The 27366-nt window shown below is 38.4% G+C and overlaps 1 long non-coding RNA gene across 1 annotated transcript in view; it reads right to left on the bottom strand.

The window, feature by feature from the left end:
* The window catches only part of LOC128932319 (uncharacterized), a 39428-nt gene extending 12062 nt beyond the window's left edge, over positions 1 to 27366 (bottom strand). Inside the window, exon 1 of the long non-coding RNA XR_008482009.2 lies at positions 345 to 27366. This is a non-coding gene — a long non-coding RNA (uncharacterized LOC128932319). The remainder of the gene's footprint in view (positions 1 to 344) is intronic.

Below are 27366 nucleotides of genomic sequence, written 5' to 3'. Positions count from 1 at the left end.
AAAATCCACTGACGGGTCCACCATCAGATGAAAAGATAAACACAGTGTGATCCATCTGCACAGCAGAATATAACTCAGATTTAAGAAGGGAGAAAGACTGGGCGAGGTGGCTCATGCCTGTAATCCCAGAACTCTGGGAAGTCATGGTGGGTGAAGACTCTGTCTCGAAAACATACATACATACAAATAAAGAGAAACAACAAAGGAAGTGAGAATATATCGTGAGTGACTCTAATAAGTAAGAACTGAAAGCGTTCTCAGCTGCTGATAGCATTACTACCAACCAGTTCAGTTATGTTACTTTTCCTGGCTGGGAAGACCTGCACTTGTACCCCAGGACTCACCTTTCTGTACACCAGGCCAGTGATGGCAGACTACAGCCTTATCTGAAGCACCTTGAGCCGGTACGTGTTCTGCTGCTTAAACAGCGTCTGCAGGCAGGCCGAGAGGAACATCAGCACCCCGAGCAGGTAGCCCTTCCAGGCTGGAGACTTGGGATCACCAATAAACTCCAGAAAAAGGCTTGCAGGGGAAGGAGGAAGAAGGTACAGCTGGTGAGAGTAGGTGCCCATGTGTGTTGCCTTTGCCCAAATCAGGCCAGGTGTGGAGGATCAGTCGGCGTGGTTGACTTTTTCACAATCATGATCTCAGTTATTTCCCCCACTGTCCATGCTTCTTTTCAATCTTACTGCAGCTCCTCAAGATCAAGAGATGGTGTTTTTCTCCCCCCTTGTTATGGGCTAAATTTTGTCCTCACAAAATTTGTATGTTGAAGCCTCAACCCCCAGTTTCTCTGAATGTGACTGCATTTGGAAATAGGGCCTTTAAAGAGAAAATAAAGTTAAAATGAAGTCATTAGGCTGGGTCCTCACCCAGTCTGGAGTCCTGATAAGAGGAGAAAATGTAGACACACAGGGAGACACCAGGGTGGACACAGAGGAAAAACCGTAAGAGGACACAGGGAAGAGGTGGCCCACTGCACACAGAGGCCTCAGATGGAAACAACCTGCAGATACCTGATCTGGAACTTCCAGCCACCAGAATCATGAGGAAAATACATTTCTGTTGTTGAAGCTACTCAGTCTGTGATGCTGTTATAGCAACTGAACAGACACCACTTGAACCTGGGCTGGCCACAAAACCAACTTTGACCAACAGAGTAGAGTGGAGGTAAACCTGTGCCAGATGTGAGCCTCAAGAGAAAATGTGGCTTTTGGCCTATTGCTTAGAAGCCTCCCAAGCAGCCACATGAACAAGTCTGAGCTAGCTTTTTGGAGAATGGGAACCACATGAAACAAAGCCATCCCAGCTTCAGACACACAACTGTAGGCACATGAGAAAACCCAGCCAAGGAAAGAAGAACCACCTGGCTGAGCCCAGTCCATGTTACTGACCCACATTACCATAGACTAAACAAACGAATGCTTATAATTTTAAGCCACTCACTTTTGGGGTATTTTATGACAAAAGCTAATTTATACAGTCAGGTAAGACCTTGCTTATTTGCCCTTGTGGGAGACAGTCACTTTCTCATTAATCATTTTCCTCTTTCAGTATCCTTCTCACCCACCCTCCAGTGGTCCGGAGCACCAGATCTATAGGCAGAGGCATGAGAGCTGAAGCTCCCTGGCCCTGCAGGGATGCAATTTAGAGACCACCAGCCTTAGCAGAGCTCCTGAAGTCTGGACCCACCTAAGCAACTTGGGGACAGTGAACCTGAAGACATAACTGATGAAGAGGCTGTGGGTCCCATGAGGAAGGTAGAATGGAAACCTGCCAGATGGCCCTCAGCAGGGGACCCCACTGCCTCCCTTTTTGCCATAGGAATGGCTCAGTCTCTGGAGCCTCCATGCCACTGCCTCCTTTCCTTTTAAATACTATTGCCTTGGTGTGCCTTAGCAGAAGGGAGAGGCTGGCTCTGGGTCCCATTTTATACTCTCAGCCACCAGCAGCAGGGCCAGGCATTAAAAGCTTGTTTTCCTAACAATGGGCATGGGTGGGTATGGATCCAGCCTGGCTCTCTCACCTGTGCCTCCTTATCACCCCGAGTACCCATTTAAGAGTCAGTCACAGGAGTTGTGGGGGAAGGGCAGGAGGGCAGCCCTGAGGACTCTTAGGTGGCCATGGGAAAGCACACACGTTGAGCACCTACTATGTGCCAGACACTCCCCAGTCATCCTAAGACCCCCGGCAAGCCAAATGTTGTTCCCATTTCACAGATGAGAAAACTGAAGCTCAGAGAAGCCAACTTGTCCAAGCGCACACAGCTGAGAAGTAAAAGCTGGGTTTCAATTCCATCTCTCCGCCTCCAGAGCCCATGCACTTTTCCTTTCTTTTCTTTTGTTGTTGTTGTTTTTGAGACAAAGTCTCACTCTGTCACCCAGGCTGCAGTGCAGTGGTGAGATCTCAGCTTACTGCAACCTCTGCTTCCTGGATTCGAGTGATTCTCCCACCTCAGCCTCCTGAGTATTGGGGTTACAGGCAAATGCCAGCACGCCCAGCTAATTTTTGTATGTTTAGGAGATGGGGTTTCACCATGTTGGCCAGGCTCATTTTGAACTCCTACCTCAGGTAATCCACTGGCCTCAGCCTCAAAGTGCTGAAATTACAGGCCTGAGCCACTGCACCCAGCCTCCCAAGTATTTTTCAATCTATCATGTTGTCAACCTGGAGGAAGAACAGCATGCCCTCTTCCATATGCACAACCAGCCAGCCCTTAGGTGGTTCTGAACCAGTGGGGAATCACAGCTGATATGCTTGGAGCCTGGTGCTCCGGCTCTGGGTGAAAGCACAGACAGAGGTTCAGGCTGCCTCAAACTTATAAGATCCCCAGCCTTTGGCCATAAACAGGGGCATAGAGAAGAGCTAAAGTGAGGCAGGGAAGGGAGGTGGTAAGGGAAGGCCCAAGGGCCCCTCCAGGGAAGGTCAGAAACCCTGGGCCATAATGGAGAGGCTTGGGCTATGCAGCTGCTGACAGCTGGTTGCTGTGTGGTCTAGGGTAGGTAGACTGCTCTCTTCTCTGTATGTGAGAGAATGAGTGTGGTCCCCCTTCTGAGTCCCTTGTGTCCCTCTGACAATCTGTAAGGTTATCAGTAATTGCTTGCTTGCTCTTTTGAGACAAAGTTTCGCTCTTCTTGCCGAGGCTGGAGTGCAGTGGCATGATCTCAGCTCACTGCAACCTCCATCTCTCAAGTTCCAGAGATTCTCCAGCCTCAGCCTCCAGAGTAGCTGGGACACGCCCCCATGTCTGACTAATTTTTGTATTTTTAGTAGTGATGGGGTTTCACCACGTTGGCCAGGCTGGTCTTAAGGAGGGATGGAGGGAGGGAGGAAGAAGGAAAGGAAGAAAGGATGGGTGGGAGGGAGGAAGAAAGAAAAAAGAAAGAGAGAGAAAGGGAAACAAAGAAAGGAAGAGATTAAGAGAGAGAGAGAAAGACAGGAAGGAAGGAAGATAAGAGAAAGAAAGGAAGAGAGAAAGAAAAAAAGGAAGAGAAAAGAGGAAAGAAGGAAGGAAGAAAGGAAGAGAGGGAGCAAGAGAGGAAGGGAGGGAGGGAAGGAAGTTAAAAGAGAAAGGAAGAGAGAGAGAAAGGAAGAGAAAAAGAAAGGAAGAGAGAAAAGAGGAAGGAAGGAAGGAAGAGAGGGAGGGAGGGAAGAAAGATAAGAGATAAAAGAAAAAGATACATGCACGCATATGCTCATTGCAGCATAATTCCCAATAGCAAAGACATGAAACCAACTTAAATGCCCATCGATGGTAGACTGATAACCAAAATGTGGTACATATACACCATGGAATGTGATGGAGCCATAAAACAGAATGAGGTCATGTCCTTTGCAGCAACATGGATGAAGGTAAAAGCCATTATCTTATATAAACTAACAGAGGAACAGAATACCACATACTACATGTTCTCACAAGTAGAAGCTCAACATTGAGTACACATGGACACAACAGACTTATTTGAGGATGGAGGGAAGAGGAGGGTCAGGACTGAAAAACCACCTATGAGGTACAGTGCCTACCACATAGGTGACTAAATAATCTGTACACAAATCCCCCGTGACACTTATATAATAAACCTGCACAGACACCTCTGAACCTAAAAGTTTAAAATAAAAAACTGATAAACTAAATCAAAAGAAAGCATAAGGAAAGGAAAATGTGAGATAGAAACAGAAAAACTGTAGATATAATAAATACTTTGGTACCTTAAAAAAAGGGAAAAAGACAAATTAGTAAGAAGGAAAATAAGCATAAAAGCAAAAAAGACAAAAAAGAATTATAATTTAACTCTAAATATGAGGGACTATTTTGCACAACTCTGTGAAAATACATTTGAAACCTGCATTTATTACTATCCAATTTCTAAATCATAAAAATGTCCTACATCTATGCTGTTCAATATGTAGACACTAGCTATGTGTGTTGAGTGAATATCTGTACACTTAAATGTGGCTCATATGACTGAGAAACTAATTTTTTTCTAATTATTAATTTATTTAATTTCTAATTATAATTATTTTAAATTTGAATGGTCTCATGCAGCTAGTCGCTATTGTATCAGAAAGCATAGAAGATGAAATTGAAATTTTCTTAAGACAGTGTAATTTACCAAAGTTAAATCCAAAGAGTATTTATTTTAAAAACAAAAAGCTTAAAGAGACCAATTCTATAAAAGAAATAGTTATTAAAGAATCTGATTCTCTTCCTCTGACACACACAACACACACACACACACACACGCACACACACACAGGTGTTACAAGGGAAAGGAAAGCTCTTCTTTATAACACAGAAGAGGACTTTGTAAAATGACTACTCATGGCCCAAATACTGCTGCAGACCATTTTCCTGCAGTCCATGAGATAATAATATTTACACAGCTAAAGAAGAAATAGAATATGTAACAAAGACCATATGTGGCTCACGAAGCCTAAAATACTTAGAATGTGGCTCTACACTGGAAAAATCTACTGGCCCCTGAGCTAGAAAAATGCCTGAAATTTAAAATCACCGTTTTGCAAATACCACCAAGGTAGTATGAGATTCTGGCATGAAATTGCTCCTAACACTATACACTAACATATTGTTAGGAAAAGGACATTTATATATCTCTATTATCCATCAAATGTTTATTAAGTACAGAATTTAAAATGAAGCGATGAAACTTAGCTTCACAAATATTGAGATAAAGTGACATTATAAACTTCCTGAGGCAATGCAATGGGAAACATAATATTTGCCTAAACATTTTGTCTAATCCAGAAGAACAGTTTGATGAATCCAGTTTGAGAAACATTCTATGAGACAATTAGTCTGGACTCTTCAAAAATGTCAAGGTTGTAAAAGATGAAGGAAAGGGTGGAGGGGAAGCAATATTCTAGACTGATGAAAATAAGAAACATGACAAAAAATCCAATATAAGATTCCTGACTAATATAAAGAATATTTGAGAGCAAGTGGAGACATTTAAATTGACTGTATACTACATAATATTAATTATCAGTAGCAAATGTCTTGTGATTGTTATTGTAGTAATATAAAAGAATGTGCTAATTTTGGAAAAAACTTCTGAACTATTTTTGTACAATCTTGATGTCTGCAATTTGCTTTCAAGCAGCTCAGAGCTCCCCAAAATGTGAGTGTGTGCATTTATATGTATGTGTGTGTAAAAGAGAGAAAATGAGTGTGTATGTGAAGAGGAAAAGAGACAGACACAGAAAGCCAATCCCAAAAAATGTTAATTTGTGAATCTAGAGGGCACCTGTGTCTTTACAGTACTTCTTTTTCAACTTTTCTGTTTAAAGTTGGAAGAATTTTTCTAATGGCACTTGTTTATTCAGGGTGAACATGATCTTCAAATTTCTTTGCTAGATGTTGGTTTCCTGTCCTTGTTAATACTTTTTTGCCACCTGATTGCCTTATGAGAAAATAAACTTAGCTAGGAAAGAAAAACTGTGTAGCCATAAAGCCAAACAATTGCTTCACTGAATAGAAAAAAAAGTATGAAATTTATTGCAAGTAATATTGTTATAAACTGTTATTCTCCTAATACAGTATAACCAATTAATACCTTGTAATGTTAGTCAGCATCTACTAATAAGGAGAGATGAACAGGCAGTATTTATACACAATTACACTGAGACCAAATCCTTAGAGCCTGAAAAACAACATGGCAAACATTAAGAGAAGGTACAGGAGGTGTTTTTTCATAATTTACAGGACAAGAAATCACACTATCTTCTTCTACTAGATGATTAACCATGCTGGGAAGCATGTATTCGGGTTTATAGTTATAATAGACAAGAATACAAGGTGCATAGGCAACCCTGTCATCTTTCATTATTACAGTCTTGCCAATCTGTAGTGAAGAAAAAATGACACAAGTAGATAGGGGCATTGGCCTAAGAGGAAGAAGACCAGAGTTATGGCTTCAGCTCTGCTTCCAAACAGCCCCAATATTTTTTGGTAAATCACTTTCCTTCTCTGAGCTTTAGTTTCCTCATCTATCAAATGTGGCAGCTGAACTGAATTAGGATTGTTTGATCTGCAAGATCAAGAGCTATTTATTCTGCAAGGACTGGGAGACAAGATGGCAATTTAGAACAATTTCATAAGAAATAAAAATGTAATGTGATGTGAATATAATTCATTAGAATTCAACAGGACACAGGGAGAGGAGACCAAGAGATAGCTAAAAATTAGCATCAGCTTCAGAGAGTCACTGCCTTCTAAAACCTAGGGACTGCACTCGGTGGGGAGAGACACTTCACCAGGGGCCCAGAACGTTTTGGATGAAGAATGGCCACAAGAGGAAGGGTGGAAATTGCACTGGGCCAAGAAGATTTCCATTGACTCCTTGTGTGATATGACTTTTCTTTCCAAACCCACCTAAATCTTTATATTTTTGCTGAATTATACTTTTTAAATGAATTCTAGAAAGAAGTAATATTTGGAAACCAGGTAGCAGCAGAAATTGAAAAGTCCCTCAGAACTAGGAGAGGAAACTGAGGAAGTAAATTCAGAAATACTTCAAAACTAAGAAATTGGGGTGTATAGAGCAACCCTTCATTAATCTCCATCTTAGAAAACTACTGCATTTTATATTTCATATGGGACTTTGCCAACAAGGATATTTTGCTTAACAAACAAATAAAAATGTGAAGACTGCATCCAAGCAGGTAAGGACATAACAAAGCACACTCTTCCATTGAAGGTTCTCACCAGAGGAATCTGTGACTATGTACATACATATATATATACACGCACATATATATATGTGTGTATGTATATGTATACATATATATAAAGGCAGATATTTACATATATATATGTGTGTGTGTGTGTGTGTGTGTGTGTGTGTAAAAAGGCAGACCTTCAGCATCTACAAACAGCTGCCTTAATTAACCCAGTCTTGCAGTCAGCCATGATGAGCACCTGGCATGCACCTCTAAAGGCTCTTCCACATCAAAGACTCCTCCGTCGGAGACCAATGAACCAGACCAGAATCCTTTTTTCTTCTTCGCTCGCACTGGGACTTGCTCATTTACCCTTTCTCCTATCTCTTTCTCCTCTTGTTGTTAAGTGCTACCTTGTTTGTTGTGAAATATTTAGATATTGGTTAAATATACTATTATGTATGGTTTGCAATATAGACTGGCTTATCAAATGGATTGAGTCTGTGTTGCCCATGGCTCTGACTATGGAGTGAATGGGAAGCGCTAAGGAGAACTGTCTCCTTGGGAACTCCATGTAGCTCATGGCTGTTGGAGTTTATTGCAAGTAATTTGGAGTTTGCAAGTTGGAGTTTATTGCAAGTAATTTCTGATTAGAAATTCTCTGAAGAACTGAGAGAATTAGAATGAGTTCTTCTTCAATAGAAGCCTGACTTGTGGAAAGACACACATGTATGAACCAGGACACCTCTAACCTTGCACTGCTGATGAGCTGGGGCTTTGAGAAAAAATTGCCTAAGCTACTGAGGACATAGATGCCACCAAGTGAGGTATGAGTTAAATCAAGCAGAGTAAGACCATAGGTGAGTAGAATGCTCTGGAAATTAATTATTGGATGAACTCTGAGTTAATTTGGAACACTTGTCAGTCTATTCAGTTGTGTGTGTGTGATTTAAGTACATAGGCAAATTTTCTTTCCTAAATAGGCACAGTCTCTAGAACATTACTGAATCTTCCTTTGATCATTTTACATTTTATAATGTTTCTCAGTCATTATTTTAAACATCATCACCTCTGCATAGGGATAGTAAATATGGGATGTGAACATTGGATTGAATCTGTATAGGACCCATGCATCCCTGGAAGGTGATTTTTGGAGGGACATAAATCTCAAGTGTGAACTAGTTTCTACTCTTTGTCTCCTTCTCATGAAATATGAGTATAGCAGCAACAACAACAATAACTAAGTTGACAATTCTGGTTAGTTTGGGTTCATAAACTTATCAAATTCTTACCATATTTTGCTTTAACTCAAAGTGAATGAAATTAAACCTATATCCCCTGGTCTAATTCCCTTTAGTAAGACTGCATTCTTTCAACAGCTATTAGAGAAACATTTTTTTGCCCACACATATTCAAAGAAGTTTCTGAAGCTTACAATACACAGGCCATCACTTAAACTATAAGAATTCAGAAGCAGAAATTCTACTCACAATTGAACTTCACTGAGTTGGCTGACATGGTGTTTTAAATTCTAATTCTACTATAGAGCAAACCCAGACTGAAAAGCTGAGGACGAGTCTTATGTATTGTTTGTACTGGGAAGCTGCATTATTCACAGAGTCTTTGATACACAACGGCAAGTTCTGTTTAAGATATTTATGCTCCCAGGAGTTTTTCCTAGCGTTCTTCCATTAGACGATATGTACACAGAGCAGTGTTCACAAACTCTGAGTGGCATTGACATTAATTTCTAATAATGTTTAGAAACATTAGTAAAATTTCTGAACATTATTAGAAATTAACAATGGTTGACCATCCTCCAGTATACAATATGCATGCTAAGTCAATGACCAGTATTTGATGCACTATCCCCCAAAGAACAATTATATGGGCCTCAGAATGAAGGCATGGAAGCCACAATGGCTCCTGTTACTATCACCCCCAGTAACCCACTTCAGGAATGGCTGCTTCCCATTTCCACAATTCTGGGCACCACAGGTGTAAAGAACTCTTACACCAGCAAATAGAAAATACAGCTGCCACTTCAACATTTTGGGCACCTTGTGTCCAGGGCCAACAACAACAACAACAAACAGAATAGGGATAATTGCCATCCTAGAAAAGGCACATGGCCTAGTCATCAGGAGGAAAGCTGCTATTACACATTTGAGAAGTGAGCAATCAGCTTAACACCAAGATGGCTGGCACACATTAGTATTCCATCATCTAATTTTAATCATAAACCCATAATTACCATAGCCATAGCCTAAGAAAAGTAAACATGAACTTGGGCCCCGCAGGAACGAAGTTGTGGGCTACCCACAAAGTTAGCATCCTTCTACCATTATAAGAACTAAGGTAAAGGGCTCTAGAATGAATCAGAGAGTTTAGCCTAGAGCTCTGCCTCCCTAGAAGCAGCTGGGGTTGCAATTTGTCCTACTAACTTTTTTCCCTTATAACCTTACAAGTTTCTCCAAAGAGAATGTCCCACTAGAGTCCTAAAGGAGCCACCCTGAGAAATTATATCAGACAAACGGCCACAGAAATATGGAGGAATTGTCATGAATACTGAAGTGCCCAGATCTCTCTGCCCTATTCCCCTCAAGACTAAGGACATATACCTCGAGCTGGGTATGACCTCACTGAAAGAGATTACCTCTTCTCCAGTGACTCCCTACCCAAGTACTGGGAATAAACCATCAGCTCATCTCTCCAAAGAAAAACAACTCTGTGAGGCTACCCAAGCTTCAGGGCTCCCTTTGGAGTCAGCTGCATCCCTGTTGTGGTGCTTCACAGCCCCAATTCTTTCTATGCCCAACCCTAATTCTTTCCTTTCCCCACACCACAAATTCTGAGCCAAGTCCACTCCCTAAGAAACATCCTTCACACTTATTTCCATTTGAGTGTTTTCTGTGGTAGTCAAACTATAATAAACTTTAAGTATCCCTGGCACACTAACAGCAAAAAGTTAATATTGCTATTTTACATGTGCCATAATTTTTTTATAGTTTTGCAGTATTTTTTTTCTTAGTGTCACCTAAGAGCAAAGAAAATTCCTCAATGAAATGTCTTTATACCCTAACAAGAGCTGTATTATACAAAATGATTTTTAAATATATAAGACTTCTTTGATTCCTCCAATATAAATACATGTTTAACATGGCCAAACAATGTTAAGACAAACAGAAAAAAAGAAAACTTGATTATGGAATAAAATATTTGGGTATTTGAAGCAAAGAAATGGCTAAAATGTTAATTGTACTTAATAGGCATATACCCTGAGACTGATCCAATATATCAGAAATCAAGTGACTTCTACATTCTGATCAGATTGTAATACCATTTACTAGGCTTTCTTTGTTTTCTTCTCCCTTTTTTGCTCATCTCTTCATCTCTGGAATCTGTTTTTAAGCCTGAAATCCCAGTATCTGTACTTCCTACCCACTGTTATTTCTCTCTGAAACCTGTCTACCACCATGGATGTGCCTGCCTCTTTATTAGCTCTCTGCTGACTCGATGCAGCTGCTGCCTAGTCCTGCAGTATCTAGCAGTGCCCAGTATCTGCCTTAGACCCCTTGGCCTGGGTAAATTTTATTTCTTCTTCATGAAGAATGCAATGGAGTCACAGCTTACTCCTGGGTTAGGTTCTAACATTAGTCTATTAGGTGAAGAAAAAAATATAAATCACTGATAATATGCAAATCTTATCTGATAAGAAAAAAGGAAATGTATCACAAAAATGCCTCATTGCTGTTGTTTTTTTTTTTGCCAGCATTTGAATCAATCGCTATGAAATGTTTGGTTTTCATGTAAGGTAATACATTATTCAAATCCGTGCTGTGTTTAAACACAAAAGTTCCACTTAGCTTAGCAAGATGCTGACACTTTAAAAGGCATGAGGAAAAGGCCATTCCTGTTCATTGAAGGAACTCACTGGAAAATTCCCCTGCATGATTTAAAGGATTACTTTTCCTTGATCTTTTATTTTTTTTGGTTATTATACTTAATTCATTGTAATTTATTTACCAACAATATTTGCATATTTTTATGGCATACATGTGATAGTTTGATACATTCATGGAATGTATAATGATCAAATCAGGTTATTGATCAGTTATTTAGGAAATTCTTCACCTCAAATATTTATCATTTATTTGTGTTGGGAATATTTCAAATCTATAAATACATATTGTTAATTACAGTCACCCTACTGCGCTATCGAACACAGGTATTTATTTCTTCTAACTGTTTGCAACCATTGACTAACCTGTCTTTATCCCCTCCCACACACATAAACCCATCCCAGTCTCTAGTAACCATCATTCTACACTCTACCTTCATGAAGTCAGCATTTTTTAGCTCCAACATATGACTGAGAACATGTGTTACTTGTCAGGGTCTGCCTTATTTCTCTTACTTTAATGGCCTCCAGTTTCATCCATGTTGCTGCAAATGAAAAGATTTTTATTCTCTCTTCTGGCTGAATAGGATTCCCTTGTGTATATATACCACATTTTCTTTACCATTCATCTGTTGATGGACACGCAGGTTGACTCGATATTCTAGCGATTGTGAACAGTGCTGCAATAAACGGGGGGGTTGCAGGTCTCCCTTTGATATACTGATTCCTTTTTCTTTGAAGAAATACCCAGGGGTGGGATTTCTGGATCATATGGCAGTTCCACTTTTAGTTGTTTGGGAATTCTCTATACTGTTTACCTTCATAGCTGGACTAAATTACACGCCCATCAACAGTATGTAAGACTTCCCTTTTCTCAGCATCATTGCAAGCATTTATTGTCTTTTGAATAATAGCTCTTCTACCTGGGGAAGATGACAAACCTGGTTATTAGTGAAACTGACCATTTTTTTCATAGACCTGTTGGCCATTTATACTTTAATTCTTATGAATTAAAAATATACATACAATATAACCCAGTCAGTTAGGCATGGATATGATAACTATGAGATTGACTAACCCTGGAAAGGGGCAGGACCTGACCTACGCAAATGCTGTATCTTCCTGAACCCTTCCTCCATAACTACTTTCACGTGACTAACTGTTTCCGCTCTTTCATACTCTATTTACACATTTCCCCCACTTTCATGTTCCCAACCACTCCATTTGAATCTCAGTGCACGACTGATTCTCAGCTTTGCTATTCTATGTGAGCACTGACCCCAAAAGGGACTTCCAATCTGTTTAGCTACTAGATGAGGATACAGAATAGAGAAATAAACATAACATTGAATTCATATAACCGTATAAGCCTTTTGCAAATCGGATCAACCATGGCAGTGAACTCTCACCATCTATCTTTTGGTTCATTAATATTATAAGCAAATCTATTCCTCTGGGCAGACATTAAACATGAGAGAAATTAACAAAGCTGCACTAATACAATCACAACATCAATAATTTATAATCTGAGAAAAGGAACTGGTAAACCACATTTAATTATACAGGTTCATCATGACACATGACTTATGTGACATTTTAAAATTTGTTCACAGCCAAGCGCAGTGGCTCACACCTATAATCCCAGCACTTTGGGAGGCCAAGGTAGGTGGATCATGAGGTCAAAAGATCGAGACCATCCTGGTCAACATGGTGAAACCCCGTCTCTACTAAAAATACCAAAATTAGCCGGGCATGTTGGTGCACGCCTGTAGTCCCAGCTACTCGGGAGGCTGAGGCAAGAGAATTGCCTGAACCCAGGAGGCGGAGGTTGTGGTGAGCCCAGATCGTGCCATTGCACTCCAGCCTGGGTAACAACAGTGAGACTCCGCCTCAAAAAAATAATAAAAATAATAAAATAAATAAAATAAAATTTGTTCACACAATAATTAATCCACACAAGAAAGTTGTAATAAATCATAACCAGATAAATTATACCAGCATACTTTTCCATCAGTGTATTTCTTCCTAGCCTACCGGACATTTGTAAGAATATCCCTGGGGTCAGATATATTCATACTCAATCATTTACCAAGTTGTACAAGTATTTTAAAATATATTACTTTACTATGTTACCAATGAGAGAACAAGTTAGTCAGGAAACTAACAAATAGCTGAAAATATTACTGTGTATTCATGGATTTCATATTTGCTTCCAGGTTGCAATACATGCAAAGGTAGAGAGTAACTTAGAAATTAAAATTTGTTAAATTCAGGAACGTGCTGGATAATTTTAAAAGTTGAAAGAGCTATAAAGATGTAAAACCATGTTTCATTTGGGAAAAATAAAAGTTCCTAATAAGAGCACTTAAAATGTGAAGATGAATTTCTATCACTTGTGTTTTGACGGATCTTAAATTCATTATTGTCAATGTGCTTTCTTTTGGCAACAGTTCTAGTGATGAATCTAGTTTTAATACACATATGACATGCTCAACCCTTTGACATTCTGGTCATCATGTTTATTTACCAAGTTGGACACTTGGGAAGAAATGCTATTTAACCACTTGTCTATGTTTAAAACAAAAAATGCCCATTAAAAAGTACTCCCACATGCATTAGCATATCTGATCATCTAAAGATGATTTATTTGGGACAGATATTATCCCACTTTATAGTTGAAGATACTAATATCAGAGAGGTTTGGACTTGCCCAAGGTCACACAGTTTTAATTCTGAAAAGCTTCCAATATCATGGTTAGCTTTCATGCCACCATACAACTGCTACAACTGGAGCAAATGCACTTTGTTTACACTGGTATCACTAAGCCATGGAGCAGTGTCTCACACCGAGTAGTTCAATGAATCTTTTGTAAATGGACAAACAGAGAAATGAATGGGTGTCTGAGTCACTGTTGGGTTCTGTAAGAGAGATCATTTAGCTACCCTTTGGCAGGAAATGAATCCTTACAGTTCATTACAGTGGCAGTTACAGCTCTAGAGATCTCATAAATTTTGAAGGTTCCTAAAACATAAACACCCGGACTCCCAGTTGTAAGCTTCATTTAGAAATTTCCACCTCTTCTATGTGAGTCAAGTTAAGTTGGATATAACTATGAGATGTTTCACATAAGCCTCATGGTAACCCCAAGGAAAACATCAATAGTAGATACAAAATAGAGGAAAAAAAATAACCAAAGCACACTACTACAGAAAGTTACATAATTACAAAGAAAAACTGCAAGAAAAAAATAAAAGAATAATCTACAAAATATCCAGACAACAATAAGTAAAATATCTACAGTAAATCTTTACCGATCAATAATTACTCTAAATGTAAATGGTCTAAAATTAATAAAATATAAAGAGCAGCTACATAAATTTAAAACAGACCCAAATACATGCTGCCTAAAAGAGACTCATTTCACTTGTAAAGAAACATGTAGACTGAAAATGAAATGATGAAAATAGATATCCCATAAAAGTGGAAATCAAAATAGAGGAGTAGCTGTTTGCCAGATAAAATAGCCTTTATATTCAAAACTGTAAAAAAAGATAACATCCCCAACCTAGCAAGGCAGGCCAATATTCAAGTCCAGGAAATACAGAGAACACCACAAAGATATTTCTCAAGAAGAGCAACCCCAAGGCACATAATCATCAGATTCACCAGGGTTGAAATGAAGCAGAAAATGCTAAGGGCAGCCAGAGAGAAAGGTCGGGTCACCCACAAAGGGAAGCCTATCAGACTCACAGCAGATCTCTTGGCAGAAACCCTATAAGCCAGAAGAGAGTGGGGGCCAATATTCAACATCCTTAAAGAAAAGAACTTTCAACCCAGAATTTCATATCCAGCCAAACTGAGCTTCATAAGTGAAGGAAAAATAAAATCCTTCACGAACAAGCAAATACTCAGAAATTTTGTCACCACCAGGCCTGCCTTACAAGAGCTCCTGAAAGAGGCACTACACATAGAAAGGAACAACCAGTACCAGCCATTCCAAAAACATACCAAACGCTAAAGAGCATCAACAAAATGAAGAATCTGCATCAACTAATGGGAAAAACAGCCAGCTAGCATCAAAATGGCAGAATCAAATTCACACATAACAATATTAATCCTAAATGTAAATGGGCTAAATGCACCAATGAAAAGACACAGACTGGTAAATTGGATAAAAAGCCAAAACCCATCGGTGTGCTATATCCAGGAAACCCATCTCCCATGCAAGTATACACAAAGGCTCAAAATAAAGGGATGGAGGAAGATTTACCAAGCAAATGGAGAGCAAAAAAAAGCTGGAGTTGCAATTCTCGTCTCTGATAAAATAGACTTTAAAGCAACAAAGATCAAAAGAGACAAAGAAGGACATTATATAATGGTAAAAGGATCAATACAACAAGAAGAGCTAATGATCCTAAATACATACGGACCCAATACAGGAGTACCCAGATATATAAGGCAAGTTCTTAATGACTTACAAAGAGACTTAGACTTCCACACAATAAAAGTGGGAGACTTTAACACTCCACTGTCAATATTAGACAGATCAACAAGACAGAAAATTAACAAGGATATCCAGGACCTGAACTCAGACCTGGAACAAGCAAACCTTATAGACATTTACAGAACTCTCCACCCCAAATCCACAGGATATACATTCTTCTCAGCACCACATCACACCTACTCTAAGATTGACATAATTGGAAGTAAATCACTCCTCAGCAAATGCAAAAAAACCAGAAATTATAAAAAACAGTTTCTCAGATCACAGTGCAATCAAGTTAGAACTCAGTATTCAGAAACTAACTCAGAACTGCACAGCTTCATGGAAACTGAACAACTGGCTCATGAATGTTGACTGGATAAACAATGAAATGAAGGCAGAAATAAAGAAGTTCTTCGAAACCAACGAGAACGAAGACACAACATACCAGAATCTCTGGGACACATTTAAAGCAGTCTCTAGAGGAAAATATATAGCAATAAGTGCCCACATGAGAAGAGTGGAGAGATCCAAAATTGACACCCTATCATCAAAATTGAAAGAGCTACAGGAGCAAGATAAAAAAAAAACTCAAAACCTAGCAGAAGACAAGAAATAACTAAGATCAGAGCAGAACTGAAGTAGATAGAGACACGAAAAACCCTTCAAAGAAATCAATAAATCCAAGAGCTGGTTTTTCGAAAAGATCAACAAAATAGACCACGAGCCAGATTAATTTTTAAAAAGAGATAATAACCAAATAGATGCAATAAAAAATGATAAAGGGGAAATCACCACAGATCCCACAGAAATTCAAACCATCATCAGAGAATATTACAAACAACTCTATGCATATAAACTAGTAAACCTAGAAGAAATGGATAAATTCCTGGACACTTGCTTCCTCCCAAGCCTAAACCAGGAAGAAGTTGAAACCCAGAATAGACCAATAACAAGATCTGAAGTTGAGTCAGCAATTAAGAGCCTACCACACAAAAAAGCCCAGGTCCAGATGGGTTCACAGCCAAATTCTACCAGACACACAAAGAGGAACTGTTACCATACCTCCTGAAACTATTCCAAATAATCCAAAAAGAGGGAATCCTTTCCATATCATTTTACGAGACCAACATTATTCTGATACCAAAACCCGGCAGAGACTCAACAAGAAAAGAAAACTTCAGGCCAATATCCATGATGAACATAGACACAAAAATCTTCAATAAAATACTGGCAAGCCAATTGCAACAGCACATCAAAAAGTTTATCCATCATGATCAAGTAGGATTCATCCTGGGGATGCAAGGCTGGTTCAACATATTCAAGTCTATAAATGTAATTCACCACATAAACAGAACCAAAAACAAAAACCACATGATTATCTCAATTGACGCAGAGAAAGCCTTTGACAAAATTCAACAGCCCTTTATGCTAAAAACCCTCAAGAAACTCAGTATCGAGGGAACGTATCTTAAAGTAATAAAAGCTATTTATGACAAACCAACAGCCAATATCATACTGAATGGGCAAAAACTGGATGCATTCCCTTTGAAATCTGGCACTAGACATGGATGCCCTCTCTCACCACTCCTATTCAATATAGTACTGGAACTTCTAGCCAGAGCAATCAGGCAAGAAAAAGAAATAAAGGGTATTCAAATAGGAAAGGAGGAATCCAAATTGTCTCTATTTGCGGACGACATGATTGTATATCTAGAAGACGCCATTGTTTCAGCCCAAAGCCTCCTGAAACTGATAAGCAACTTGAGCAAAGTCTCAGGATACAAAATCAATGTGCAAAAATCTCAAGCATTCCTATACACCAAAAACAGACTTAAACAGAACCAAATCAAGAAAGAACTGCCATTCACAATTGCTACAAAGAGAATAAAATACCTAGGAATACAACTCACAAGGAACGTAAAGGACCTCTTCAAGGAGAACTACAAACCACTGCTCAATGAAATAAGAGAGGACACAAACAGATGGAGAAACATTCCATGTTCATGGTTAGGAAGAATCAATATTGTGAAAATGGCCATACTGCCCAAAGTAATTTACAGATTCAATGCTATCCTCATCAAGCTACCAATGACCTTCTTCACAGAACTGGAAAAAACTACCTTAAACTTCATATGGAACCAAAAAAAGAGTCTGCATAGCCAAATCAATTCTAAGTAAAAAGAACACAGCGGGAGGCATCACACTACTGGACTTCAAATTATACTACAAGGCTACAGTAATCAAAACAGCATGGCACTGGTACCAAAACAGAGATGTAGACCAATGGAACAGAACAGAGGCATCGGAGGCAACACAACATATCTACAACCATACAATCTTGGATAAACCTCATAAAAACAAGCAATGGGGAAAGGATTCCCTGTTTAATAAATGGTGTTGGGAAAACTGGCTAGCTATATGCAGAAAGCAGAAACTGGACCCCTTCCTGACACCTTACACTAAAATTAACTCCAGATGGATTAAAGACTTAAACATAAGACCCAGTACCATTAAAAACCCTAGAAGAAAATCTAGGCAAAACCATTCAGGATATAGGAGTAGGCAAGGACTTCATGATCAAAACACCAAAAGCATTGGCAACAAAACCCAAAATAGACAAATGAAACCTAATCAAACTCCACAGCTTTTGAACAGCAAAAGAAACAGTTATTAGAGTAAACTGGCAACCAACAGAATGGGAAAAAATTTTTGTAGTTTACCCATCTGACAAAGGGCTGATATCCAGGATTTACAAAGAACTCAAACAGATTTACAAGAAAGAAACAAACAAGCCCATTCAAAAGTGGGCAAAGGATATGAACAGACACTTTACAAAAGAAGACATACATGAGGCCAACAAACATGAAAAAATGCTCATCATCACTGGTCATTAGAGAAATGCAAATCAAAACTACATTGAGATACTATCTCACGCCATTTAGAATGGTGATCATTAAAAAATCTGGAGACAACAGATGCTGGAGAGGATGTGGAGAAATAGGAACAGTCTTACACTGCTAGTGGGAGTGTAAATTAGTTCAACCATTGTGGAAGACAGTCTGGCGATTCCTCAAGGCCTTAGAAATAGAAATTCCATTTGACCCAGCAATCCCATTACTGGGTATATATCCAAAGGACTATAAATCGTTCTACTATAAGGACACATGCACACGAATGTTCATTGCAGCACTGTTTACAATAGCAAACACCTGGAATCAACCCATATACCCATCAATAATAGACTGGACAGGGAAAATGTGGCACATATACACCATGGAATATTATGTAGCCATCAAAAACGATGAGTTCATCTCCTTTGTAGGGACATGGATGAACCTGGAGAACATCATTCTCAGCAAACTGACACAGGAACAGAAAATGAAATACCGCATGTTCTCACTCATAGGTGGGTATTGAACAATGAGAACACAGGGACACAGGGAGGGAAGCACTACACACTGGGGTCCGTTGGGGGGAATAAGGGAGGGGCAGTGAGGGGTGGGGAGTTGGGGGGAGAGAGCATGGGGAGAAATGCCAGATATAGGTGAAGGGGAGGAAGGCAGCAAATCACACTGCCACGTGTGTACCTATGCAACTATCTTGCATGTTCTTCACATGTACCCCAAAACCTAAAATGCAATTAAAAAAAAAAAGAGAAAAGAAAACATAACAATTCCCATACAAATGGAAATCAAAATAGAGCAGGAGTAGCTATTTATCAGATAAAATAGACTTTATATTCAAAACTGTAAAAAAAGAAAATATAACAATTATAAATACATATGCACCACCCAACATCAGAGCACCTAAATGCATAAAGCAAATACTAACACATATGAAGGGAGAGAGAGACAGCAATACAATAATTGAAGGAGATTTCAATATCACACTTTCAGCAATAGGAAGATGATCCAGGAGAAAATTAATAAGAAAATGTTGGACTTCACCTATACTTTTTTGCTCACCTATACTTTCAATCAAATGGACCTAAGAGATATATGTAGAATATTCACAGGATACATATTCTCCTCAAGCCCACATGAAACATTCTCCAGGATAGATATATGTTAGATCATGAAACAAGATTAACAAATTTAAGATTAAAAATATATCAAAATTGAGGCCAGGCACGGTGGCTCAAGCCTGTAATCCCAGCACTTTGGGAGGCCAAGACGGGTGGATCACGAGGTTGAGAGATCAAGACCATTCTGGTCGACATGGTGAAACCCCGTCTCTACTAAAAATACAAAAAATTAGCTGGGCATGGTGGCCGTGCCTGTAATCCCAGCTACTCGGGAGGCTGAGGCAGGAGAATTGCCTGAACCCAGGAGGCGGAGGTTGCGGTGAGCCGAGAACGCGCCATTACATTCCAGCCTGGGTAACAAGAGCGAAACTCCGTCTCAAAAAAAAGTAGAAGTTAATAACAGGAAAAAAAGATCTGGAATATTCTCAAATATAAGAAATCAAAAACCATGCATCTGAACAGCCAATGTGCCAAAAAAAAAAAAAATAAGAAATTATAAGGAAAATTTATAAATATAGAGATAAAAATGGAAACAAAGCATCCAAAACTTTTAGGACACAGCAGAAGCAGCTGTAAAAGCAAAGTATTGTTTATAGCAATAAACATGCACATCTAAAAGAACAAAGATCACAAATAAACACCTCAACATTACATCAAAAGGAACTAGAAAAAAAAAATAAACTAAGCCCAAATGTAGCAGAAGGAAGGAAACAATAAGGATCAGCGCAGAAATATATCAAATGAGAATAGAAAAAGTACAGGAAAAATATCAATAAAACAAATAGGTGGTTTTTTTTTTGCAAAAATAAACAAAAGTGAAAAATCCTTAGCTACACCAACTAAGGCAGACAGAAGATTCAAATAAATGAAATCAAGGCCAGGCACTGTGGCTCATGCCTGTAATTCCAGCACTTTCGGAGGTGGAGGTGAGCGGTAATGAGGTCAGGAGATCAAGACCATCCCGGCTAACATGGCAAAACCCCACCTCTACTAAAAATAAAAAAAATTAGCCAGATGTAGTGGAACACTCCTGTAGTCCAAGCTACTCAGGATGGTGAGGCAGGAGAATTGTCTGAACCTGGGAGGTGGAGGTTGCAGTGCCGAGATGGCACCACTGCACTCCAACTTGGGCAACAAAGCAAGACTCTGTTACAGAAAAATAAAAAAAAAATAAAAAAGGAATCACAGATTAGAGAGGAGACCTTATAACAGATGCCTCAGAAATGAAAAGGATCATAAGGGACTATTATAAACAGTCATATGCCAATATTAAATAACCTAGAGAAAACACGTAAGTTTTTAGCAACACACAACCTAGTAAGATCGAATCAAGAAGTTAACAAAAAGGTTCAACAAACCATTAACAAATAAAGTTGAAGGAGCAACCATTTACTGATTAGGAGATCCTTTCCCCATTGCTTGTTTTTGTCAGGGTTGTCAAAGATCAGATGGTTATTTCTCCATTAGCCGGTGGGTCTATTCTGGCAAGAGTCCCATGCCCTTTTGGTTACTGTAGCCTTGCAGTACAGTGTAAAGTCAGGTAGCATGATGCCCCCGGCTTTGTTCTTTTTGCTAAAGATTATCTTGACTATACAGGATTTTCTTTGATTCTGTATGAAATTTAAAATCTTTTTTTTTTTTCTAATTCTGTGAAAAATGTCTATGGTAGTTTGATGGGAATAGCATTGAATCTAAAAATTACTTTGGGCAGTATGGCATTTCCATGATACTGATTTCTCCCATCCATGAGGAAGGAATGTGTCTTTGTTGGTGTCCTCTCTTAGTTCCTTGAGCAGCCCATGTGTAGCTGTCCTTGAAGAGGTCCTTCACATTCCCAGTGAGCTGTATTCCTAGGTATTCTCTTTGTAGCAATTATGAATGGGCGTTCATTCACGATTTGGCTCTCTGCTTGCCTATCATTGGTATAAAGGAAAACTTGTGATTTCTGTACACTGATTTTGTATCCTGAGACTTTGCTGAAGTTGTTTATCAGATCAAGAAGTTTTGGGGCTGAGACAATGGGGTTTTCTAAATATAAAATCATGTCATCTGCAAACAGAGACAACCTGACTTCATCTCTTCCTATTTAAATGTTTTTTATTTCTTTTTCTTCCCTGATTGCCAGCACTGGCCAGAACTTCCAATACTATGTTGAATAGGAGTGGCAAGAGAGGGCATCCTTGTCTTGTACCAGTTTTCAAAGAAAATGCTTCCAGCTTTTGCCCATTCAGTATGATTTTGGCTGTGGGTTTGTCATAAATAGCTCTTATTATTTTGAGATATGTTCCATGCAAAGACACACCAAGGGATGGAGGAAAATTTACAAAGCAGATAGAAAGCCAAAAAACAAAAAAAAAAAGGAGGGGTTGCAATTCCTAGTCTCTGACAAAACAGACTTGAAACACAGATCAAAAAGACAAAGAAGGGCATTGCATAATTCTAAAGGAAAGAATTCAACAAGAATAGCTAAGTATTCTGAATATATATGCACCCAAAACAGAAGCACCTATTTTCATAAAACAAATTCTTGAGTCTAAGACCTACTCAGACACTTAACACTCCTGTAGAATAACAGCAGGAGACTTCAACACCCAACTGTCAAAATTGGACAGATCAATGAGACAAAAAATTAACAAGGATATTCAGGACTAAACTCAGCTCTGGATCACATGGACCTAGTAGACATCTACAGAACTCTCTACCACAAATCAACAGAATATACATTCTTTTCAGTGCCACATGGCACTAGATATTCTAAGATCAACCACATAATTGAATGAAACCACTCCTCAGCAAATGCAAAAGAACTGAAATCATAACAAACAGTCTCTCAGACCACAGTGCCATCAAATTAGAACTTGGGATTAAAAAACTCACTTAAAGCCACACAATTTCATGGAAATTGAACAACTTGTTCCAGAATGACTCCTGGGTAAATGATGAAATTAAGGCAGAAATTAAAAAGTTCTTTGAAACCAACAAGAACCAAAAGACAACATACCAGAATCTCTGGGATACAGCTCAAGTAGTGTTAAGAGGGAAGTTTATAGCACTAGATGCCCACATAAGAAAGTTAGAAAGATCTCAAATCGACAACCTAACATCACACCTAAAAGAACTACAGAGGCAAGAGCAAACTAATCCAAAAGCTAGCAGGAGACAAGAAATAACTAAGATCACACAAGAATTGAAGGAGATAGAGACATAAAAATGCTCCAAAAAAATTAATGAATCCAGGAGCTAGTTTTTTTGAAAAAAATTAACAAAATAGATAAACCCTATCTACACTAATAAAGAAGAAAAGAGAGAAGAATCAAACAGACACAGTAAAACGTCATTAAAGGGGATAACGACACTGACCCCACAGAAATACAAACTCAGAGAATACTATATTACCTCTATGCCAATAAACTAGAAAGTCTAGAAGAAATGGATAAATTCCTGGATACATACACACTCCCAAGAATAAACCAGGAAAAAGTCAAATCGCTGAATAGACTAATAACAAGTTCTGAAATGGAGGCAGTAATTAATAGCCTACAAAAAAAAAAAAAAAAAAAACCCAGGACCAGACAGACTCACAGACCAATTCTACCAGAGGTACAGAGAGAAGCCTGTACCATTCCTTCTGAAACTATTCTGAACAACTGAAAAGGAGAGACTTCTTTCTAACTCATTCTATGAGGCCAACATCATCCTGATACCAAATCGTGGCAGACACACAACAAAAAATACAAAACTTCAGGACAATATCCCTGATGAACATCAGTGTGAAAATCCTCAATAAAATATTGGCAAACTGAGTCCAGCAGCACATCAAAAAGCGTATCCACTATGATCAAGTTGGTTTCATCCCTGGGATGCAAGGCTGGTTCAACATATACAAATCAATAAACATACCACATAAACAGAACCAAGGAGAAAAACCACGTGATTATCTCAATACATGCAGAAATGCACAATGAACTAGATATTCATGGAACATATCTCAAATTCTTCTTAAACTTTTCTAAAGTTTAGAACTAGAGGGAATACCGTCAAACCCATTTTTGGGGCCAGCATCATTCCTGTGTCAAAGTCAGACACAGTAAGAAAACTACAGACCACTATCTAAGATGAACATAGATGGAAAAATCATCACTAGAACACCAGCAAAATGAACTCATGAACACATCAAAAACATTACATAATGACCAAGTTGGATCTATCCCTGTCTCAACACTGTTTTTAACATGAAACAATGGTAAAGAGGCTAAAGAGACAACTTAAATACTGAGAGAATACATTTACCAAACATAGTCTCTCTTAAAAGGTTAATACCTAAAATATGTAAGGAATTTACACAACTCAATAGCAAAACAAAATAATAACCTGATTAAAAAATAGGTAAAGGACTTGAACAGACTTATCTCCAGAGAAGGCATAAAAATGGCCAAGAAGTACTTGAAAAGGTGCTCAGCATCACTAGTCATCAGGGAAATACAAATCAAAGCCACAGTGATTTATCCACTAACATCTGTTGGGATGCTTGTTATGAAAAAGTCAAGAGATAAGTAGTGGTGAGGGTGTAGAGAAAAGGAAACACTTGTAACCTGTTGATGGAAGTGCAGATTAATGCAGCCACTCTGGAAAACTTACAGAGCTTCCTAAAAGAAATTCAATGTAGAACTACCATACGACCTAGTGATCCCTCTTCTGGATATATCCCCAAAGGAAATGAAATCATCACCTTATAAGGGTATCTGCGTGTCCATGCTTTTTGTAGAATTATTCTCAATAGTCAAGGTAGGGAAACAACCTAAGTGTCTACTGATAGAGGAATGGATAAAGAAACAATTATTTATATATATATATATATATATATACACACACATACACACACACACACACACATACATACATATAACAGAATACTAGCTGGCCTTACAAAAGGAGATCCTGCCATTTTCAGCAACATGGATAAATTATGTTCAGTAAAATAAGCTAGATATAGGAAGACAAATACTACATGAGCTCATTTATATGTGGAATCTTAAAAACATAATAATAAACACAAAGCCGCAGAGTAGAATGGTAGTTGGGAAAGGTACAGGAGAAATGAGAGATGTAGGCCGAAGGGTACGAATCTTTTCTTTACACAGGATGAATACATGTAGAGAACGAGCATACAGCATAAGCACCAGAGTTGATGATATTGCATTGCATCCACTGGAAATTTGTTAAAACGATAAATTTTAGATACTCTTACCACACACTCACACACACATACATGTAAAAGGAAAGGTGACTGGAAGATAATGTAGTAATTTATCAAAGTATTTGACTGTTATAAGCACTTCACCATGCAGATGTCTACGGAAATATGTTGTACACCTTACCTTTATACGGTAAAAATATTATTCATCATTACCGAAAAATAAAATTATTTTTCATAGAAACAAAATATAAATTATATTAAGATAACTATACATAGTTTAAGCATTTCTCAGTATTAATTTTTAACATGGTAAATATTAATAATAGAACCCCAATAAATAATTACTAAAAATAAAAATGTCTGCCCCATTCTACTGAGAGATCTTCAGGGAAAATATTCTAGTAGTCCAGGTTAATTTTTTTTAACTCTATATTTTGTGGACAGAATTACCAAGTCAAAAAAGAATTTGTCTATGAATCATCAGTTATTTCAGTGTCCTAGGCATCTCTAAAAATAAGCTGCCAGACAACCTGAATGTGGAAAAGAATTGAAAATTTCCCCATTCGGATGTATTCTTTTTGTTCACTGGTAACTGTAGGAATTTTTAGAAATCAAGTTGCATTCTCGATGTTCACTGCATTCAATAGCATTGGCGTTCTGAAAACGTTCCCTTATTTATCTGTATGCCTAATCACTAAACTGCAATATGAAGTAAATACTCAGTAATTCACTTGAAATGCTCCTCTCTAGTTACTGCAGGTTTGAATGTGATTATTTAAATGTCACCCAATGAGACAGAGTAGGATGATTACCAACCACCTGCCCATCTAATATATTCTTCTTGAAAGGCATCAAAACTCATGTGCTTGTAGGTAAGAAGCAAGATATAATTATTTCATTTTACTTTAATAAATCATGCTTCAGTTTACTACTGTGAGCCAGGGAGGATTGAAGAGAAAGTGGAATGGACTAAAAACTATGGGAAATAAAGCACTGCTAAGGAGACAGCCAGAGAAGTTGCAGTTCTGAAATTGGCTGCTTTCTCTCAAACACTAAGAGACTTTCTTTCTCATAGAGATTAGCTCATTTTTCTCACAAAGCTGGAAGGGAACATTTGGAAATTTAAACACACACACACACACACTGGTGTATAGAAAGAAAAATTTAACAATACGGTGAGACTCCCAGATCTCTCACACTGATATGAATTAAAACATAAGGCATGTCTATCCTGACAAAGACCAAATACACAATTATATAAGCCAATATTCATCATCTTTCTCAACATCATCATCCACTGAATGTTTACTGTGTGCCACCAAGTTAAGCGCTTTCGAGGCAACCTCACAAAACCTTTATGAGCCAGGTACTTTTATGAGCCCTTATTTCAAATGAAGAAATTAAAACCTACAAAAGTTGTAAATAACTTGGTCAAAAGTGGCTAAGCTACGAAAGATCCTCTCACTCCAAAGTCCCAGTCTTCCCAAAGAGCAAAGGAGATAAACGTGGCTCTAGAATAAAAATACTCTGTAGTATTTGGATAAGAAAATGAGCATTACAGGAAGGAGAAAGCACACAGGATGAAAAGAGAAGAAAACAAGTTATGCTTGTGGTATAACTAGGAGACTGAGTCAGTGGAGCATTTGTACTGAGAAATGGTAGGAAGCAAGCTAGAATAGAAGACTGGGGGCAAATCAGTCAAATAGATTTAAATGCCTGTCTAAAACCCAGGGCAATTGGAAGCCATTGCACATTTTTTAATCAGAGTCCAATACCTGAATAATCCTGTGCTTGCTTTAGAAAATCACACAAGATCATCAGAATTTACAGCTAAAATTAATTTTATTGACAATCTGGTTAAATACCTTTAATTTAGAGATTAGACACTGAGATTTATGTTAAGGATCCCTATTCTTTGCTACTTAAAAGTCAAGATAAGTGAACATTACATTTAGCTGAGAAAAGAAATATCCAGTAACTACTATTTGAATATGAGCCTTTTAATCACTGTTACATTGTTTTGTTCCTTGAAAATCTGTGATCTTCTAAAGAAAACAGATTCCTATTTTTATGAATGTAGACAGTTATGAAGAAGTAATATAAGTGGTACCAAACACAGAAAATGGACTTAGGAGAAGTAAGTGACATGAATTGGGGGAAGGTCATAGGCCCATTATAGCCATGTTCCCCAAGACCCCCAGAATGCCCTTCATCCATAACTACTCACTGACATGGTGGCTTTCAGGTGAATGCCATGGAGCTTGCTGGGCCAGGAGCATGGAGAAGACCAATCAGAAAATGCCTCGAGTCACTTGCCTTGTAAAATATCTCCCCTTTCAGGCTCTTTGCATTCTGCACTTTCTCAATATTCAGCCACATCAGATCCTCTTCTTGTTTCATTTCATTACTTTTTTTTTAAGAGATAGGGTCTCACTGTATTGTCCAGGATTGCCTCAAATTCTCAGGCTTGCCTCCAACTCCCAGGGCTAAAGCCATTCTCCCGCCTCAAGCCCCCTGAGTAGCTGAAACTACAGGCTCATGACACTGCATCTGGCTCTTTCTCTTAATTCTGACCACT

Source organism: Callithrix jacchus, chromosome 6, assembly GCF_049354715.1.
Source record: "Callithrix jacchus isolate 240 chromosome 6, calJac240_pri, whole genome shotgun sequence".
Classification (NCBI taxonomy): domain Eukaryota; kingdom Metazoa; phylum Chordata; class Mammalia; order Primates; family Cebidae; genus Callithrix; species Callithrix jacchus.
The sequence above is the reverse complement of the archived record's forward strand: the minus strand, read 5'-3'. Positions and strand labels throughout refer to the sequence as shown.